The following is a 21,969-nucleotide window of genomic DNA, read 5'->3' on the forward strand; positions in this document are numbered from 1 at the left end:
CAGAGACCCTCCTGCTAGAGATCCCTGCCCCATGCTGCGGAGGAAGGCGAAAAACCTCCAGAGGCTCAGCCAATCTGTCCTGGAGGAAAATTCCTTCCCGACCCCAAATGTGGCGATCAGTAAGACCCCGAGCATATAGGCAAGAGTCTTCAGCCCGACCCTGTTAGCCATTATACTATTTACCCACCATTGCTTGGCTTTCCTTGACTACTATGTTTTACCATTAAACCATTCCCTCCATAAACTTATCTAACTTTATCTTAAAACCAGACAGGTCCGTCGCCCCCACCGTTTCCCTCGGTAGGCTGTTCCAATATTTCACCCCTCTGACGGTCAGAAACCTTCGTCTAATTTCAAGTCTGAACTTCCCCACGGCCAGTTTGTATCCATTCGTTCTGGTATCCACGTTAGTACTAAGCTGGAATAATTCTTCTCCCTCCCTTGTATTAATCCCTCTAATATATTTAAAGATAGCAATCATATCCCCTCTCAGCCTTCGCTTTGTCAGACTAAACAACCCAAGCTCCTCTAGTCTCCTTTCGTACGACAGCTTTTCCATTCCTCTGATCATCCTAGTGGCCCTTCTCTGCACCCGTTCCAGTTTGAGTTCATCTTTTTTAAACATGGGAGACCAGAACTGCACACAGTACTCCAAATGAGGTCTCACCAGCGCCTTGTACAACGGAAGCAGGACCTCCTTATCCCTACTAGATATACCTCGCCTAATGCATCCCTAGACAGCATTGGCTTTTTTCACCGCCACGGTGATCAGCTGGATTGCAATAAAGCAACTGTATTTCAAAATGGCATTGTTTCCAAATATACAGCAACTGCCAGTTTTCCCCTTTTTCAGTCACATAATGTGTTATTTTAGGGTAATAGGAAACAAGCCCTTCACCTTCCTGTAAGTGTTCTTCAGGGTGTGGTGGAAATATAGAGGAGATTGTTTCCAGCAGAACAGATGAAGTGTGTGTTTGGGAATAGACCTCTAGGCCCAGATTCTCAGTCCCCCATCCTGATTTAGATGCAGGAAAAGTGCATCTAGGAGAAAATGTTTCCCCACATTCTATCTTCCTCCAAACAAATCTCCATAATGCTGTACAGCTCTACCCCCATCCCTGCTTCAGTGACTCTGTCATTGTTCCAGCCCCACCCTACTCCTCTTGCATTTTCACTACCTGCTCTTATGGTCTGTTGCAGGAAAGGAGTTTTTTCCTTTGGACTCCTCTCATCCTATACTTAAGGGAGTGGAGAGAACGTTGGCCCCAATCTCTCATTTTGGCTGCCGAAATCCCCCTTCAGATGATGCACACATTACTGTCTCTCCATACACTGAGTCCCAGTCTCCTTCCTAGTCCCTTCCTAGCAAAGGAAGGGGCAGGGGTGTGGTCATCTTGTGGTAAAGGAAGGAGAGAAGAGAACAGAGAGGGGCTGGTTCTCGCAGGACCCAACTGAGTGCCAATTCAGGACAAATTGCTTAAACAGGGTAGTTACAACCCAAGGCTGAGGTTTTTCCACCTCTAAGGCAAACCAAACCAGCCAGACTAAGAGGACTTTAGTCTCACCCCACTGGCTAACCACAAGTCACACAAGCAATTCCCTTAGACACTCCAGTTTCCCAGGATCACCACCAGTGTCACTTGTTATGGGGACAAATGGTTATGAAAACCAACACCCCAGTAAAAGAAAAAAGGTTCTCTCAATCCCAAAAGGACCAGGCCCCAGACCCAGGTCAATATACAAATCAGATCTTATCCACAAATCACGCTGTTGCCAATCCTTTAGAATCTAAAATCTAAAGGTTTATTCATAAAAGGAAAAAGATAGAGATGAGAGTTAGAATTTGTTAAATAGAATCAATTACATACAGTAATGGCAAAGTTCTTGGTTCAGGCTTGTAGCAGTGATAAGTTGAACCTGCAGTTTATTCTAAGTCTCTGGAGTACATCCCCAGCTGGGATGGATCATTCAGTCCTTTGTTCAGAGCTTCAGTTTGTAGCAAAGTTCCTCCAGAGGTATGAAGCAGGATTGAAGACCAGATGTAGATGAGGCATCAGCCTTTTATAGTCTTTTCCAGGTGTAAAAACACCTCTTTGTTCTTACTGTGGAAAATTACAGCAAAATGAAGTCTAGAGTCACATGGGCCAGTCCCTGCATACTTTGCTGAGTCACAAGGCGTATCTGCCTTCTCTCAATGGGTCTGTTGTATAGCTGATGGTCCTTAATGGGCCATCAAGCAGGCTAGGCAGAGCTAACACCAACTTGTCTGGGATGTCTCCAAGAAACATAGCATAAGTTTGAAATACAGACAGCATAGAGCCAATATTCATAACTTCAACTACAAAATTGATACATACATATAGACAGCATAATTATAACCAGCAAACCATAACCTTGTTTTAGGCACCTCATTTGACCCCCTTTATATAAGATTTGGTGTCACTACAGGACTTTGGTTGCAACCATGTTCTATGTGGTCCCAGATTATGTCAATAACGTCACAGGAGCATAGCCAGGGGAAGCATGGCATATCATAGCACCTGGGCGGAGGCCAAGCAGGCAGCATTGTAGTGTGGCATCTTCCCAAATGCCCTCTCGTGGCCTGGGAGGGTCTGTATAACCCTTCCCTGTCAGACTACCCCCTCCTTAGGGCTCCAATACTACACTCACAGATCAGTCTCAGAGGTTCTTCTGGCAGGGCTCTGTTTGTTTACAAAGAAACAACCAATCAAAATGAGATCATGATAAGGTAACTGCCCTTCATCTCTTCCCACAGTCTTTTCTCCAAGGCTACTGCCAGGCCTTCTGTCTCTGGCAGCCCCTTTCTTTTTCTACAGTTCCAGCAACTCATCCCATTCCCCTGCCTTCAGCTTCATGCTGCTCTTTCTAAGGGAGTCAGCTGAGCCCTGCTCAGGTGTGCCTCTTTAGTAACTAGGGTTGACTGAGCCCCAGGCTGTTAAATGGACAAGCCACCCTTTACAGGCAGACAGACAACATCAACTTGATGATGTTGGATACAGCAGCCAGGTCAAGGACTACAAAGTGACTGTCACAGAGTTCACTCACCACTAGGGATGCCTCTTCCTAGCTACTCTGGGGATTAGCTCCTTCCAGGACAGATACCTCCTTCTTCCTCACATTCACACATCCTGCTGCCCCTCTCTGTGACTCCCTTAACAGCTTGGTCCTCCAGCCAGATCACTGTAGTTGTCTCCTTCAAGTGTAGCAAAGTCTTATCAGACAACTGTCCCAGACAGTCTTCTGCTCTATTGCCCAATCTGTACCACCTGACAGTGGCTGATAGAGGGTGGGCCTGGATTCCCCTACACAGGATTCCAATCCAGGAAGCCTATGTCAAGCAACTGGGGATGTGCTTTCTCCCAGATCCTATTGCTCTTTCCCTAGCTCCTTTTTCACATGTTCTAGCTCTCTAGGTTTACCAGTCCAAACTCCATCCTCCCAAAGAGTAACTGCAGACTACTTCCCCTATAACCATTTTTTGCTGCCAACTTCTGTTCCTTCTCAGCCAGGTTGCATCTTCAATCAGCCTTTCAATTCCTGGCTCTTCCTGAGGTGCAGCCTATCAGGTTAATTGACCTCACTTACTACATTCTGCCTCATGTGGGGTGAACATCCCATCACAGTGTCCTGAGGCTTTCCTATGACTCCATGTTCCCCACCTCTCTACTATAGCAAGTGCTGAAAACAGGGTACCATGGCAAGGTGTACCCCTGAAGATCTGTACCCCACCCTCAGTGTCATGGATTCATAGAATCTGGTCTATGACCCAGTCTGTAATCAGTCCCTTAGGAGTGACCCCTTTGGTGTGCCAGACCCAAAGACCAACACAGTTCTACAGGGGCATGCCTGTGGCCTCCAAAACTTAAAACTGGGTCTTTGGGCACCAGCAATCCCTGTATCACTCTGTGGCTCCCCTCTCAATGAGCATTTTCAGTGATAGCAGGCAGCCTTTTCAGAACAAGGTAACATTATTGATTGGTCATCTGGCACACAGAATCTGAAAGTCCTTAGGTTAACACAGAGAGGGAAAGGGTAAGCCATAGTCCATCCTGGCCAAGCCAGTACAATCAGCTAGACAAACTGTCATCTCCCTTTGTGGCTCTGTTTTGCTCCCTTTGTCTCAAGTCCCACTTGAGAGCAAATGAGTCCCTTCAAAAGCCAAATTTTATTCCTGTATCTGACACTTTTTGATCCATTGTTCTCAATCTGAGCCCTCTGATCTTACTTAGGGAGGTGGTGGAATCTCCATCCTTAGAGGTTTTTAAGGCCTGCCTCGGATGATCTAGTTGGGAATTGGTCCTGCTTTGAGCAGGGGATTGGACTAGATGACCTCCTGAGGTCTCTACCAAACCCGATATTCTAGGGTGGGGGGGGGAGTGAGAGAGAGAGAGAAAGAGAGAAATCTCCTTCCTCTTGGCTGCTGATTGCTAGGTGTAAGGGTCTTGGCCATTGGGTTCCCATTGTCGTTTTGAGATTCTCCATTGATATAGGTCAGTTTCAGCAAGTTCCAGCCAGTTGCTTAATGGCCCATTCATTCCACCCCAGACCAGACAGTTACATGTCACAAACATTTCTTCATGTCCCTTGTTCTGCTCCAACAGCAGCTTTAATCCTTTTACACCCTCTGAATAGCAATGCAAAGTACAGAGGTAAACTGAGGCATGCATAGGAGGCATAAAAATATTGCAGAAAATTCCCACTTCATCATACTCAGCCAATACCTAATACATGTGAAATATATAGAAAAAAGGTAACTATTCCCTTATACTTAAAGGTGGGGTTTTTCACAGCACTCAGCATTGGCCTAACTCTGCTCCCATTGAAGTCAGTAGTAAAATTCCCATTAATTCAATGGGATCAGAGTTAGGCCAATGATAAATGCTTTGGAAAACCTCACTCTAAAGATCTTGTAATATCAAAAGTAGTATTATAGAACTCTCTGCAGCTATTTCAACATACTGTCTCTGACTTTAATAATGATTATATATGATTTGCTGCGTGGGGAGGGGTTGTGCATTTACATGCAGGATAGAGGCCTAAATGAATAATTATCATAGAGGGACATAGCTTAGTGAGATGATTACGCTTTTGCACAGAGGGACCTTTAATTAATGAGGGGGGGCTGGTGAGGAGGATTTCTGTCTGGAATTAAATTTGCATAGAGAAGGTGATTGAATCCCTGTAAATGTGCTTTAGTTAACTGAAAGAAAAATCCCACAGAAAACTTGTTAGTATAATTGTTTTACTTTTACAGTGCTGCAAGATGTTGCAGGTGATGATACAGTAATTACTGTGCAAAGAGCACATTAAGAAACAGCATAATTCAAAATGACTTCATTGTTCCAATTGCTGATTTGAGAATGGAAAATACTCCCAGTACTATTATAAATAGCAGAAACGTTGGCAAACTTTACAGAAAAAAATTCTTCTGTGATGTTTGCCAATTTCACCACTCTACAGGTAGTTACATTGTTTAAATAAACCTTTGAAATATGCATCACAATTACCCACTACAAACATAATTATTGTATTTATTAGCCACCTCACCATTGTCTAATGCTTTAGGTACCTCACCCAATAAAAATATTGAGTGTATAAATGTATCAAACCAAACTAACATGCCATGTTAAAGGAATGACAGATTTAAAACTCTTTGACATGCTTTAAACTTAGTGGTCTCCGTGATGGCACTCACTTATCTCAGATGCCACCCCTTGGTCAGGCAGGGCATGGTAGGTTCTTTTCTTTCCTGGCTCCCTATGTTGACAGCCTCTCTGGTCCTGTGGTGGTCTGCTGCTTCCATTACTCAGTCCTCTGGCCAGGTCACACATTGATGTCAACCCCTTCCAAGGTATATAACGAGTTCAGCAATGGAGTTCTGCTCTAGGTAAAACAAGGAACTCCAAGGTCTGCCACCCCAGAGTCAGGATCTCACAATCTTGACCCTTCTGTCTCCTCAAGACCTTCTCTCATCTATATTATTCATTGTGATCCCGGAACAACTTGATGCCAACTGGTAGAGGGTACAGGGGATGCACCAAGTTTTACAGGGATCTCTTCAGGCAGATATATGCATAATAATTCACTAGCAGGTGACGTGAGGTCTCTACTAAGAGCCAATAGCCCACTAGTTATCTTAATCATTGCAAAATGTGTATATGGATAGTATTTGAATTATACACATCTACTGGAAACTATGTTTTTAAGTGATGTGAGTCAAGACAGATAACCGGAAGGTGATAAACATGTTCACCAGACAAAAGGTAGTAGACGCTTATCTCCCTGGCTGGTCATTGTGTGTCTTGCAGTGTAAGTCTGTTTGCATTACTAAGCCTGATGCTAATCAAGAGATTGTGAATGCACATGAGAGAAGATCTGTAGGAAAAACAAAAAACAACAGGAGAGTGTTCTGTTTATGACTAAGATCAAAGGATTAGTCTGGTGTATCCGGAGAATGCAAAGAGAAAACAGTATCCTTCACCAAGGAGACAAATGGCCAGTGTGTTCCATCTTATGAAAGGAAGGTCACAACCAACCTGGATGGAAAACACTGCAAAGACTTTGGGTAAGCTAAACTTCATCAAGATACAGGAAAGTATCTTGTTAGTTAAGTCTAGGCTCTAGAGTGCAAGTTAGGATTTTGTTTTACATAGAACCATTTTTCCAATACTTTTCTTGCTGCTTCTTGAATCTCCACTCTTTTAAAACTTGTATTCATGTTCATTATAAACATATTTATGTGTTGTATGTTAAGCAAAGCTGTGATCTAAGGTGCAACTAGTAAGCTGGGGTGTCCTGCTTCTTTGGGAGCAGCAGATCTGTGAATTCTGCAAGTGTCCAATGGAACAGGGGCAGGACACTCAGAGAGCTTGGAGGTTGCAGTATGCCTATCATTAACCTGTAGAGAAAGAACAGGGCCTGTGCAGGCCTTGAGGGAAGTGCTTGTGTTACCCATGGCTGGGAGGACTGGGGAGCCAAGCCCTTGCCGGCACAGACAAGGCTTCCTCACACTAAGGGCAGGTGCCTCACAACCCTGGGTATCCCCAGGAAGCAACACACACATATCATGGCACAATTTGTGCCTTCAGTGCTCCCAGGAGTTGGTAGGGGAACCCAGGCCCATTCTCCTCATCCAGTTCCAATACAGGCCCTGGTGTTAAGCAGCTCAGCATTATACCTGAAGCATTATACTGCTGCCTCCCTGGATCACTTCTTACAGTCCCCTCTTTTCCCAACAGATAAAAACAAAATCTGAAATAACTGGAATCAAGGATAAAGTCTCAAACCTTCTGAAAATCACAAGTCTCTTCCCTTTGGGTTTGGCATAGGCTTGTCAAGCCTCCTGGTTTTGCCGGGAGTCTCTCTGAATCAGGCTCTATCTCCCAGAGGCTACTGAAGCCAAACCAGAAGATTTTAGGCTGCTAAAAGTCTGGTGGTGCAGCAGGGCAAAGGCAGGCTCCCTGCCTCCCCAGGCCCCGCACCACTCCCGGAAGTGGCCAGCATGTCCCTGCGGCCCCTGGGAGGAGGTCAGGGGGTCTCTGTGCACTGCCCCTGCCCCAAGTGCTGACTCCGCAGCTCCCCTTGGCCAGGAACTGTGGCCAAGGGGAGCTGCAGGGACAGTTCCTGCAGGCAGGGGCAGCACACATAGCCCCCACTGCTGCCCCCCCTACCCCCCCGGGACTGCAGAGATGTGCCAGCCGCTTCCGGGAGCGGTGCAGGGCCAGGGAGCCTGCCTTAGCCCCACTGTGCCACTGACCAGGAGCCACCTTAGGTAAGCATGGCCAGAGCCTGCACCCCAAACCCCTGCCCTACCTCTAAGCCCCCTCCCAGAGCCAGCACCTCAAACACCCTCTTGCACCCCAACTCCATGCCCCAGCCCTGAGCCCCTGCCTGCACCCATCCTCCCTCCCAGAGCTCCCACCCCCTCCTGCAACCCAACTCCCTGCCCCAACCAGAGCTTCCTCCCAGAGCCTGCACCCCCTACACCCTCCCATACCCCAATCTCCTGCCCCATCCCTAAGCTCCCTCAAGCACCCAAACTCCCTCCCAGAGCTTGCACCCTGCACCTTCTCCTGCACCTCAACTCTCTGTCTCAGGCTCAGCCCAGAGCCTCCTTGCACACGCTGAACCCCTCGGCCCCAGCCCAAAGCACATGCCCCCTCCCATACCCCAACCCTCTGCCCCAGCCCAGTGAAAGTAAGTGAGGGGAGAGAAAGCAAAGGGGGGGGGAGTGAGAAGGGCAAGGCCTTAGAAAAAGGGGGGGCAGGGCCTTGGGGAGGGGATGTGGAAGGGACCAGTTCAAGGGTATTTGGGTTTGTGTGATTAGACAGTTGGCAATCCTAGTTTGGCAACATCATTATAACCAGCTGTCAGACAGCAGGAGCACAGAACATAGGTCAGTTCATCTCTACTATTTGCTGCCTTAGTTAGCTGGCCGGTTCCCTTTTTAAGCTCCTCCTCAAAGCCATGAATGCTTTGCAGGTGGGGTGAGGCTGCCTGGGCCAGAAATGGCTGCTTAACTCTTTCCTTACTGGTGCAGGGTTTGTATGCCCTGTCACAGGGCCCCAAAGCTTTGGCATTTGTTCCCTATTCTAGTCTGAAATAGGGAACGTGTGATGACCATTAAGGTATGTTGCTAAACTCATCTTGTTCCATAGGTATTTGAAAATGAGACGGGAATGGGATTGTAAGTATGGGGAATTGTTGGAGGTGAAGGAAGATTAGAGTTTTTAAATGTTACCTGGCTCATTGGTGGTGGGTTATATTAAGTTATATTGCTGCATTTATGGATTTATTTGTGATGCATTTTAGAATTTTTGTAAATACAAATAAAAAATAATAATCCTGATTTAGAAGGGGTTAGCACTAAGCATCTTATTCAGGTTGTTAGGGAAAGCATTCCAAAGAGATGAATATATCAACAGTACCCAATCTGCTTTTGCGTTGCTATTGTGATAGTACTAAAGGCCCCAGCCAGAATCAGGGCCCTCTTGTGCTAGACTATAGGAAGGCACAGTTCCTACCCCAAAGCTTGCAACTTCACTTGGATCAAAGCGCAGCTAATAAGTGTAACAGATTGTATGAGGGAAGTAGAAATGAAGGATTAGAATAGGATAAAGAGGTCTTGTAGTTACATAAATCAGCTGTGTGCATAAATTGATGGTTTGATTTCATTTAAGATTTAAAAAATAAATAAATATTATCAGCCATCCCTGGTTGTGGCTCATCCTAATCATTACTGGGTTGTCTGATTCCTTGTATACCTCACTGCGCAACCAAATATCAAGATGAGTGTTTTTAAGACACAATGTGAGAACCATGTTATTTTTGTTTGTTTGTAGGGATGGCATTTTGTCCCACAAACAGAATAGAAGCAAAAGAAAGAACCAGCTTCATATCTGATGGAAACAAACAAAAAGTAAGACTCTCATTAAGTGGAACAACATAACTAAATAACTTATTTAGAACATGATTTATTGCACCAAATACAAGCTTGACTTACTACTGTTAGTGTGACAATGGACTCTTACCATATCTAGTAATAGACCCCTGGACTACATAATTATTATTCTTACAGTACTATAAAGTGAAACAAGGTAAGTGAGGTAATATATTTTATTGGACCAACTTCTGTTGGTGGAAGGGACAAACTTTCTGCACTACAACTGGTTCTGGTTGTCTAGTTTGCAATATCACTCCATGTTATTTCTTAATACCTGTAGAATAGGCAAATCCCCTCTATTCTGAGGGCTTGTCTACATGGTGCATTAGTCCTCACCAGAAGGGTGTAATTCGACTGGACACTGTCGAGAACACTAACTGGCCACATGGATGCTGCTGGCATGCAGTAAAAGCTCCTTAATGTATGGTAATGTTGTCCTGTTTCGAACAGTACTATATTAGTGCCAAGCTCTGATTGGCTGACAGCTTCACACAAGAGCGATTTGTATAATTACTTTACGCTTATTTCTCAATAATTGTGCAATGTATATGCAAATATCTTTATTCTAATTAGCTAATTGTGTATTGACCATATTCTGGGTTAATAAACTCGCATTGGCCTCAGAATTTACTTTCAGCATTAAAGTGTATTCAGATATCTGATTTTTGCATCATAAACAAGAAGCAACCGTAAGTTATAATTATATTATATCACTGAATTAGCAGACAAAATCCAATAATTGGCTGAGATGGCCTCAAAAAGTTTCCTCTATTGCCTTCCAAACATTCCAGTAGGTTTTTGTGACCAAACATTGTTGAGTGAGAGGTTAATGTCATGTCGTCATTTTATCTATTCATGTAACTGGCTAGGTTCATTAAAGTTGTCCCATGTGTGTGTTTCTACATAGTGTCACTGTTAGTGCCTTCCTGTAAAGTATCAGGGGAAATATATTTTTCACTCTCCTTTTACTCAAAAATAGCTTAATGTTTTGGCTCAATCTTTACAAAAATATTCATTTCTGGGAAGATCTCTGATCCAGCAAAGTACTGATTCTGTGTCTAATTCAAATTTAGACACATATGTAAGAATTTAGGTGAATCAGGGCTTAAGTCTAGAAAATTGCAGTGAGAAAGGAGAAAGTTTCAAAAAGCAACTGAAAACAGTGCTTTAGAATGGAAACACATATACAACCTTAAATGGGAGTTTTCTGCTGCTGGGTCATCATTCAACAAAGAACTTAAGTACACGCTTAAACTTGATCATATGCTTAAAACCATCCCTGTTCAGCAAAGCACTTAAGTATGTTGGTGTGCTTTGATAAATGAAGGTCATCATCAGATAGTCCTACTAAGGCCCTTCTAATTGTGGTGTCTAAATACCTACAGTTTGTGGTGAAAGATAAATGAGGTAGGATTCACCTTTTTTTCTTCCTCCTTATCTCTGAAACTGAAGAGGATACCTGGATCTTCAAAATCTCATTATCCCCAAGTTTGGGAGGCTTGGGAATGGTCAGCCTCTAGGGCTGCTGCTGGCAGAAGCACATATGGTGTAATCAGTATCAATAACACAAACTGTTGCAAGACAAGAACTCTAAAAAACATATATTCACTGCCTAATTTTTGATCCATTATGTTCAAGTGGGTTCAAAATTAAGTTAACTTAGTTCACTCATCCAAACTCTTAACAGTCTTTCTAGCTCATTAGCCCGGTGGCCCTGACAAATGATAAATGCTTGCAATTTTGCTTATTTTAAGTGTGAACTAGAGAATGGAATATATTGAACAGATTGCTCAAAGAATGGTATTATATTAATGGTGTAACATTAGTGGCCCATGTATTTTGATTCGTATGGAGTAATGACAAATTACAACAAAGATTGTTTTAAATTCTGCCACAGATTTTTTGTAATATGACTGTTAAGCTCATTTTTATGGGGGGTAACCACATCTATTGAGATAATGTACCAGATGTTAGGAAATAATTATCCGTTTGAACTACTGTCAGTAAAATATTGTGTTTTTCCAACTGCAAATTGCTTTCCCAACACACCCGCTTCTCTCTGGGGCCTGAAACACAAAACCACCTTCCTAAGTCCAATGTTGTCTTTATGCAGTTTCTTGACACTACAGCAGGTGAATGGAGAGTTTCACGGAAGCCTTTCAGCCCTTGGTCCCTCCTTGGGCCTCAATAAACTTCATTTAAATGCACTGGCAAAATATATTTTATTGTTGCAAATACCCATGAATTGAAAGGACACAGCTGTGCCAGTTTCTTATCAGTACTACTTCCACCTTCAGTTGTACAGAATGATGTTTGCTATAACTTATTATATGTGTGTCTAAAGCTGGCTCTTGTGCCAAGCACCAGGCACAATAAAGCTTCAGTTGACTGAATCACTCAATCTGAAATTGTGTCTTGTTTTTTGACATGAATCACTGATATGCATTGAAAAGTCCCCCATTTATGTCAACCTCCATTTATCCAAATACATTCCAGTTTGTAAGCTCTTCAGGACAGGGACTGCTGCTTTCTTTGTGTTTGTACAGCACCTAGCACAACAAGGCCTTAGTTCTGACTAGATCGTCTGGGAATTACTGTAACACAATAATAATGGACTAGATTTTACCCAGCCCTGAGAGAGATCACCAGTGAGGCAGTGGAGGTAGGGGGGGATGGAAGGTATAGGGAGTCTCCCACAACCATAGGCGGTGACTTCCCCTCTACCTGGGGGGTGCTCAACCCTGCCCCACTGCCCAGGGCGCCCCCCCCTCCACCCCTTCCCCCAAACCCCCACCCTGCCTCTTCCCTGCCTCTTTCTGCTCCCTCCCCTGAGTGTGCCCCGTCCCCGCTCCTTCCCCTCCCTCCCAGAGCCGACCTGCATGGCATGAAACAGCTGTTTGTGGCGGGCGGGAGGCACTGGGAGTGAGGTGGAGGAGTTGGTCAGCAGGGCCGCTGGTGGGGAAGAGGCGCTGGGAGGCGGGGGGGAGGGGAGATGCGGGAGCTTGTCTGCCTGTGGGTGCGAAACACTCGCTAATTTTTCTCCTTGGGTGCTCCTACAGAGTCGGCCTATGCCCACAACCCCAAACACATTCACAAACAATCCTGTGCAGGAATAATGTGCAATCCTATTAGGAAGTGGAGGCACTTCAGGCTAGTCACACTGCCCAGGCTAGCTCCCTGAAAGGGAGGGATGGGAAGAGGGCAGGACCAATAACTCTGACTATACCACACCAATCAGTGGAAGCACATGTTGCACTAAATCAGTGGATAGCTACGCTGCTGCTGATATGTGCACTGTTCTAGAGTCCCAGGAGAAATTCTGTCTGAGTCAGTCAGAAGTGTAACCCATAGAATCCCACCCCAAGATGGTGCAAGTGGCCTAAAAACCAGAATCTCCTCTTCAACCTCTATTCTCTTCAGATAAACTCAGTTTTGGCCATCACTTGGTATTTTATTGAAAATCTCACAATATTCAATGTTGTTCTTAAAGGGTCAGCTGCTGGAGATAAGTAAATGCCAGGGAATCTGTTTTTATTTTTAAAAAGTCTCTAGTCCTCCTGGTTGCAGAAAAAAAACCTTGGAAATGTGATCAAGTCACAAACTAGCAGCCGAAGTTGCTAGTTGATCACAGACAAGAAATTTATATTTGTTTTTTTAAATCTCCTGCTTTTTAAGTCAATCTCATTATTTGGATACCTTACCCATAATTTTTTAACATATGCGGTTAGCAATTCATTGCCATTTTACTTTACTTAACCTTAGCCCTCTATCCTGGCTTAACCATCTGACTGTTAAATTATAGTAGTTGCTCTACAATTACATCAGCCATACGAAGAAGAAGATCCATCTATTCCATACCAGTCACCACTGTATATAGATGAAAGGAAAAATTAATAGTTGATAAACAGTATTTCTGATGGTGCAACCGCATCTAACCCCTCTGCTGATGAACACGCACACAGTTTCTGGCCCAGTTGTGTTACTAGATTAATTTTCTCTTTGTGGAGGGCAGCCAATCTCAGAAGAGTAGAGCAATATACAGCATCCTATGGTGTGAGTTTGCTAACTCATGCAGGTTTCAGGTATGTGTGTGAGTGTATGACTTTGTATTAAACATAGATAAATAACTCTTTTTTTTTTAATTGGGGGAGAGAGGAAGAAAATATACAGAAGCAGCTCATTCCCCATGAATGAAATGTTGAAAAATACTAAATTAGAGCTCTCCAGAAAAGGCAGGGAAGAAAGTCACTTCAGTGTAATAGAGTGAACCATGTCTCGATTAAAAACAAGATATCAAGGTCAAAAGATTTCGATAAAATACAATTCTATCTTATATTCTGTTTGTTTTGTATTGTGCAAACACTCTATTCATCTACTGATTTAGTTTAATAACTGTGGGTGTTAAAAGAACTAGAGACTGAACACGAAAGATTCAAAATCTGAGAAATGTGACAAGCCATTTAAAAAGAAAAATATATATAGTATAAATAGATGGCAATTAAATATTCACTGGTGGGTTTTCTTGCTCAATATGCAATCTTTCTGACATTTAAATCACAGCTTTTTTAAAAAAAATCTCACTAATGCAAAAACACTGACAACATAAGGAGTCAAGAGATTAAGCCTTTTTGCTTTAACTTTAATTACTTTGTCATTATTTCAGTTAAGGGCAAGGCACTTTAGTAGGTTATCACATTTCTCCTCCCAAGTGTTTCAAAAGTCAAGTACAGTTTCCTCGGACTAAATATGTAGTGTATGAAATATTTAGATGAAAAGTTAGAGCAGAATAGGATGCAGAGAATTTATTATAGCTGGTATATAGGCACTTTAAGAAGGTGGCAGTATTGCTCACATAAAATGTTGTCAATACAATTTTTTTTTTGCAAGAAACCAATTGCAATGTAAGTGTCAGTGCTGTATTTGCCTGATAAATTACATGCAGCCTCAAAAAGCTGAAAATAAACTTGTATGGGGTTTTGGAAGAAAGATGAGTGCAAAAAAGACATTGATAATGAAGAAAAACAAAAAACAACAAAAAATTGCTGTGTGATATGCTGTTGATGTGTGTATGTGCAACTTTCACCCACATGATTAATGTTAATAACACTTTTATTGCATCAATTTTTTTCAGTATTTAAGTAAAATTCAACTGCTTCAAATTTCAGTATTCTGGCCCATACTGGGTAATATCTGGTGACTTTACATTAGGGCCATTGTAAACATTAATGGTAAAAGCACCCCTGACCAAAGTGCCTACACAAGTCCTATACACCACTGAAGTGCTATTTTCTGGGTTTAAGTGGAACTGAAGCAGCCACTAGGTCTTGAGCTGATCCTCTGCACGGGGGTGAATTTCACCCCAAGATTATTTTGCATTTATTTTCCTGAAGCAGTAGAACACATACATGAAGTATAATAATAACAGAGTAAACATATTAATTTAAGAAAGATTAGGTGAGGTGTCACTTGCTCAGCAGTTAGAGTTGGACTGCTATTAATATTAAAAACATGAATGTGTGTGCTGTGAATACTAGAAATCAAATGTAAATCAAATCACACTGTGTCCATTGCATCTTGAGATGCCTTGCTATGAAATTAAAATTACTATAATTATGAAAAAAAGATTAAAGGACCTGATCTGAAGCCCTGTGAAGTCAGTGGAAGTCTTTCCATTAATTATAATGGGTTTTGGATCAGGCCCTAAACAAAACCATCTTGAATAGTCATCTTCAATCGTAATCTTCTGCAAAACCAGCCCCCCCCCCACCTGCAAGTTTCCTTTATCAACAAGATGACTTCAGAACAGTTCTGGCTAGGACATCATTAGGACTGGCATAAAACCTAAAGAGAAAAACAGAAAGGCATTAGCATATCAACATGTCTTTAAAAAGTATCCCTCAGAGCTTGCCAATGTTCTTAATAATAAACACACAAAAAACGATATTGCTGCACGTGCACAATCTGGCACTGTTGATTTATCCCATCCATACAACTTTATCTCACCGACTTTCTCTTGTGTTTTCCTGGGGATTTTGTTCTTTTCAGAAAATGGACAATGTCCTTATTGAATATCTTGAATCCACAAGTCTATTTGATAGTCACTGCAGGTTTGATGCACAACAATCTTTGTTAAGGAGAACACTGACGTTTATATAAACAAAGTGACCTTTCCTCTCACTAGCATTGGAGGGGGGGGGGGGAGGGGGGAGGAAAGCAAGGGGAGAAGGAAAGGGGAAAGGAAGGAGGAAGGAATCCTGTACTACTTGTTGCCAGCTTTGACACTCGGGAATCATTGATGCTCTTATAAAAAGACTAATGGAAATTAAATGTAAAACAAAGGTGTTGACCAGTTTACACACACACATATCACGGTCGAGTACACGTAAATGACTGTAAGAAAGCCAAATTGAGTGGTCAATGAAATAATCAGAAAAACATATATTCTTACTGAAAAGCCGACATCGCCTAATTAATCCATACAATACAGCATAGTGACTTGTATTCAGAGTGTAATTCCTACAAGACAACGAAGTGCAATCTGCATGCGGGTTAACATATACAGTCATGTCGCGTATTGATGGGGCTCTCTGATCACTGGAAGCATGGTAGAACATGGCCAAGCTATGTTACGCTTGTAAAAATCCAAGGATTCCACAGCTTCCTGCTGGGTCTGCAGGCTATTAATATCGACATATTAAGGCAGGCAATCAGGAATTAGCTTTCATTTCACTGATGTCAAATTGTCAACTTGACTATGGCTATATACTGAGAGGGACAGTGAGGATATGGAGAAGGCGGGAGCCCTGTGGCTACTCCTCTCCCACCCGCCCCACCTTGAAATTCACTGCACACTCAAGAGCCACTATTATGGAAAAGAGAAAAGGAAATTTTCCACTAACCCAGCTCGTGATTTACATGCAGAGAGCAGGCGAATGAATAGCAGAGAGAAGTGGTGCGCGTCTTTGGCCACAGGAGAAAATAAGATTACTTACTTACTTACCAGGGATACCTTGCGCCAGGGCAAATGTTTATTCCCTCGATCACCCAGCTCCTCAAGTCACTCCAAGAAATCAATCTCCGGCATTGCCCCCTCCTTCCCTTCCTCTCCGTCCAAGGAGAGGGAACAAGATTGAGAGCGAGGGAGGAAAGATAGGAGAGAGGGCAAAAGGCTACCTGGGAGTTCAATGTCTAACGTCCCTGGGGTGGAGGGGTGGGGGGGATAAACCTCGAAACACAAAATCAGGCACCTAGGATCAGCAGACAGTCCGCTGGGAAAAGAGGCAGCTCCTTGAGGAGGAGGAGAAGGATCCTTAGAGAGGGAAGGAGCTGACTTAGAACAATAGGGTCTCAGATAAAAGGCTTGGTTAAAAAGTAGCCTTAGGGAATGGAGGGGGAGGGGATAATCTTACCCGGTCGATACGGCAGCTATCGCTTGTTCAACTGCAGCCTGCGCGGTACGAGGATACGCGAATGGCACAGTCACGCCGTAGACAGCAGCAGAGCCATTTCTCACGGCCTTTGCCGAACGCGAAAACCAAACACAGAACATAGCCCCCGCCCACTCCCAGTCCCCCAAAGTGTCATCGCAGCCCCACAGCCATCCCCGACACGGGGACCCGGCGGAATCAAGCCCATCGCCTTGCGAAGGGGATTTATACGATCACTGGAGGAGCTGGAGCTGCTGCTGCGGCCGCTAGTCACTTTCTCTTTCTCCAAAAGCGCCGTGCTCCCAGCACAGCTGCTTTCTGCTCCTTCTTCCCCGTAGCATCTTCTACGCTACACTTGTTCCCAGGGCCGGCTCCAGTATTTCTGCCGCCCCAAGCAAAAAAAAAAAAAAAAAAAGCCGCGATCGGCGGCGGCAGTTCAGCGGCAGGTCCTTCGCTCCTAGAGGGAGTGAGGGACCTGCCGCCCCGAATTGCCGCTGGTGCCGTCCCTCTCCCTTGGCCGCCCCAAGCACCTGCTTGTTAAGCTGGTGCCTGGAGCCGGCCCTGCTTGTTCCTCGCGCAAATCACGGTAGATTTAGTCCATGGTTTGGTGTGGTTAGTTCCCCCCAGCCCTTCGTTATCCCCTGTCACCCCCACCCCATGGTGTTGACTCGCGGGGGTTCAGAGGAAAGCCACGGTAAAGGCACTGACTTCATATTCAAGTCCTAGAAATCATGAACCGCAGCCCAGGGTATCTCTGGAGAAGTACAGACCAGTGCAGTACCTCTGAAGTTGCCCCCTCTTGAATTCTCATTGGATCCTCCCCAGCTCCCTAAATCATTCCCGCTGCTATATCTATCAGCATGACTACAGCCTCGTTCACTAGTTCTCTCTGTATCTCATTGTCTCCACCACATCCTTGTACTTCTCTGTACAGATTTCTCTGTGCTCCTTCCTCTCGAGCTGGGTTGGCAGAGCCTCTCGCCTTTTTAACCTTTAGAAAGTCTCACGGTTTGTTATTATTTATCTCTTTTGCCTGGGGATCATCACAGACCCCACTGCCCACACACAGACACGCACACTTTTCTTGACATATTTGATTCTTTTATCTTTCTCTCTTTCTCACACACACACAAACACACAAAGTGGTTTCTTTTACTTGGCGGTGTGCCACCAGGAACTGCTGATTATTTCTAAAGGGCCACCACCATGCAGATCACTTTTTTAGCTTGAAGCTGAAGATCATGGAATGTCTGCTTGGATTCTGGCTTTGTTTCGCTCACAATCATCTCGCTTCCTGAAATTTCACCTGGTGAGTAAGTTTATTTCCCACGCATGCCGTTTTTAACAAATTTGACACTAATCTAGAGTAATGTTTAGGTCTCGCCATTTTAATGCTTTATCCTTTACTTTCCGAACTCGAAGAATTACCAAGCATCAGCCCTACTTGACCGCATCCATTAATGTTACTCACAGCCAGAGGCAGTAAGTTATAATCTGCACCACGATTACACTACATTCCGCTGCTTATTCATCACATTTTATTAATGTTTGCATCAGACAGTGTACCTGCTACATCCCTTGCTTCATTAACCCGTTCCTCAACCCCACACATATACACTGGCACTTGTAAGTATTTTGAAAGGACGCATTATTTCTATTCAATATACTGTAGGAGAATTGGTCATAGAATCGGTGTGTGTGTGTGTGTGTGTGTGTGTGTGTGTGTGTGTGAGAGAGAGAGAGAGAGAGAGAGAGAGAGAGAAAGAGAGAGTTCATTACTCTTGCTGATCCCCACAGAAGAAGGCTGTTCAGGTTGGTTAGGATTTTGCTTTATTTTCCATCAGTTCAATGAAAGAGAAAGAGAAGGGAGAGATTTTCAGACCTGATCAAATATACTCGATGGAGCTGCACGGCAGGTCTTGAAGTTGAAGGTGATGTCTGGAATTTGGGTTTATGGAAAGGAGGCGTAGTTTGAGCATCCTGTGGACACCTCTTTTTCCCTTCATGACAGAGGAAGGGAATCCTGGGGAATTATAATAATTCTGGCATAATTCTAATGAGCAAACTTGCTCTCACCTCCTTCCTGCACGTCCATTTCTGATCGCACCTTCTGATTACACCCCTCCGCCCCCATACCTGTATTTTACTACAGTGCAGACAGCAGCTCAGGAGCCAGCTGTGTTTTTAATAAAAGGCACGCACATTTACATGGAGCCCATCTTTTGACCAACTGAGGACTTTTGCTTTCGCTAAAAAAAACCAGTTAGTATAGAAATAAAAAATGTCAGGTGCCTTCATGGAACCATTTGTAGCAGCGTCTTTTAACATTCATATTTCTTTAATTATAGATTATCCACATTCAATAGTAGAAGATGGGGAGGGGAATACCTTTCACAGCGAGGTATTAGTTTAGTTCCATTTCACTGTCGACGTGATTTGGCTTGAGCGGGGTATGGTACGTGATACGATCATGTCTATCACACTGCATACATGGATCACGGAAGCAACTCAGTTTGTGATCCTAACAGGTAGATGGGCCAGTGAGAGAGAATGAGGATCTGATTGAATGTATTGGCTGGTGGATGGGAGACGACCGAAAAGATCAGTGTTCTCTCAGTACCTGCTCCTATCCCTGTGAGTCCTCCTTCCTTCTCCTTCAAGTGTTGGATTTTCTGGGGAGGGAGGAGTTAAAAAGCCACTCAGCCCTCGGATCCAGTTGAGAAAGTCCATTTCCCTTTCAGCTCCTTTCCTCTGGGCTGAGTATGGAACCCCTACACCTCGTCACTTTGCTACAGCTGTGTGTGACTTTCCGTTTCAGTCTTCCCTCCAGGCGAACCTATCGGGGGCATCATTATTGACCGTTCTCCCTCACCCATTCAGCCAGGGTTTGTGTAATTAATCAAATCCCAATAGGGGGTAGTGAATTGCGCTTCCTCTGCTGCTGCTGGGATCCTCCACTACCAAACGGGTCAGAGGAAAGAAACTTTCAGTGCAGTCAGATCCTTTTTCCTTTTCCCCACCCCAGATGTAGCTGAATGTCTAGGTAAGTGCATTTCAGAGGCTCTACCTAATTGCTGTTATTAATTGTATTGTTATTATTATTATTATTTATTTATTAATCACCCCCCGCCCCCCGAACGGTAAGGTGCAAAATGAGGAGAGGGGATTTCATTTGTGCATCACCTACAAGCTGTTAAATGTTTGCACTCTGGAAAGGCGATTTATACGCAATCTCCCAGGGTGAATGGCACCCTCTATGCCCTCGGAGGGGGGTGGGCACGGGTTAAGGTATAGCATTAGGGAAGCTGACTTGGTTAGAGCACGTTCAGTTGATGGATGGTGGGAATGCATCGGAAATAAGAACTGACATAGGTTGGCCCGTGTGGCTTTTTCATACTTTACTGGAGGAATAAAAAAAATCCTTTGCATACAAACACCAAATAAATCAATGCAATTAATGTAGTCTAAATGGGCATTTGCAGCCATCAAGCATGAGGCATGCTTAATAGAGAAGATTCCCATTAGCCTTAATGCTTCATTTCCAGCGTTCAACAGTTCTAACCAGAGGAAACCCGCTGCTCACCACACCATCAGGATAGATGACTCAGATCTGTAGCCTCATTCAACAGCCTGACACTCTCCCCTCCCCCCCCCCGTCTTGTTTTGTTTTAAAGGCGTGATAGTGCGTAAATAAAATTAACTCCCTTAGGGGGAAAGACCTGCAATAGCCAGCTTGGTTTCCTTTAGGTTTGTATAATAGCCTTCCTAAATTGTCTTCACTGCCAAAGATCACCAGAGCTATCATCAATCATCATCATCTCCCCTCAGTAGCTTCATGGATCCTGGGCTCAGATCCTGTTCCAGATCTTAAAATGATTTTGAATCTTCCATTGTGAGTGATAGACACTAAGGTAGAGGTGTCTTTAGGGGGAGTTAGTTTCCTGTCTCCTTTATAAACACACTTCACAAGCAAGTAGGGCTGACCATTAGTCTGTATTTGAATTCTACTCAACTCTTGAAAGTTTTGCTTTTCTTTTGGGCGGTGGAAGAGGGGGGAGGAGGGAAGTACAGAGCTCTGATAGTGTCTGTCCTTCACCGGCAGAGGGCGGGGTTCCCAGAGTGGAGTGAGTGAGTTACTTTTGCAGCCAGGCGGCGGCAGACTCTTGTAGTCTCTGACGGCTGGAGTCCTCTTTCTCGGAGTCTCTCACCTTAGAGGTCACTTTGCTTTGCATCAGTTTGAGGAGCACAAAGTGACCTGCACCATCTTGCATTACCCCTCCCAAAGAAAAAGCCTGCTTGAGAATTATCCAGGGGATTTGTTGCCTGCTATCTCTCCCCAGAAGATGAGGATGTATCAATTTGTGTAAGCTTGCCAAATCTACGTGCACTGGGGTTGACCAGAAAGAGTTAATAAAGATTGCAGGCTGCTCCCAGCATGAATCCTATGTGTACCTCATAGCTATAGTAGCCAATCATAGGCAACAGAGGTATGAACTATAGGATGGTGTAAAAAGCAAGGTGAAGAAATTTGGGTGTAAATTGTCACAGCACATTGGACTACAGGAGTCTGGGCTGTCTTGGCTTCTGATCTCTGTGCACTTACAGACCATCATGCATTTTAGCAGGTAAGGGTTTTGTTACCAGCAATCTATACTGTGTCTTATTTCTGCATTCATGTGCATTTTCCATGTACATTTCATTAAGTGTTTAATTGCATCCTGCCCTGAATTACTCCTTCACAAACTATTCCATATCATTTCATTTTGGTTGATTGCACCATAAAATTGTTACTCTTCTAAAAGGGGGCCTGGGGAAAACAGTAACATGATATAATTTAATGTGGGTGAGGCATTTCTTAAGGCTGTATTAGTTTAAAATGTTAATTATTTCAGTTAGAGAAGAAGTAAGCATATGGAAAGTGTATTTGTGCAGTATGGTAATTCATGACTGGCATAAAAATATAATGCATGTGCTGAGTGAAAAATGTTCTCTGTATAGTATTGATATCTGCCACAGATCCCCACCAAATAAAGGCCACTTTGAGGCAGACTTACAATAAAAGAAATCTTTTGTGCACCC

General features: G+C 43.8%; 1 protein-coding gene and 1 long non-coding RNA gene across 11 annotated transcripts in view; one reads left to right on the forward strand and one right to left on the reverse strand.

Moving 5' to 3' along the window:
• Positions 1 to 14,081: 14,081 nt before the first annotated feature.
• Positions 14,082 to 17,788, reverse strand: LOC135973057 (uncharacterized). Its single transcript, XR_010589764.1, has 2 exons — positions 16,873 to 17,788; positions 14,082 to 15,304 (listed from the first exon to the last, which is right to left on the reverse strand). It is a non-coding gene; the product is annotated as an uncharacterized LOC135973057 (long non-coding RNA).
• Positions 17,733 to 21,969, forward strand: part of BRINP3 (BMP/retinoic acid inducible neural specific 3) — a 317,033-nt gene continuing 312,796 nt past the window's right edge. For 2 of the 10 annotated variants that reach the window (XM_065554443.1, XM_005290684.5), the window contains exon 1: positions 17,768 to 18,199. The gene's annotated coding sequence lies outside the window, so the exon portion shown is untranslated. Of the gene's footprint in view, positions 18,200 to 19,637; positions 19,934 to 20,435; positions 21,516 to 21,969 lie in introns of those variants that run through there. The other 8 variants (XM_005290685.5, XM_065554441.1, XM_005290689.5 and 5 more) reach the window with 7 other exon arrangements.

Source organism: Chrysemys picta, chromosome 8 (genome assembly GCF_011386835.1).
Source record: "Chrysemys picta bellii isolate R12L10 chromosome 8, ASM1138683v2, whole genome shotgun sequence".
NCBI lineage: Eukaryota > Metazoa > Chordata > Testudines > Emydidae > Chrysemys > Chrysemys picta.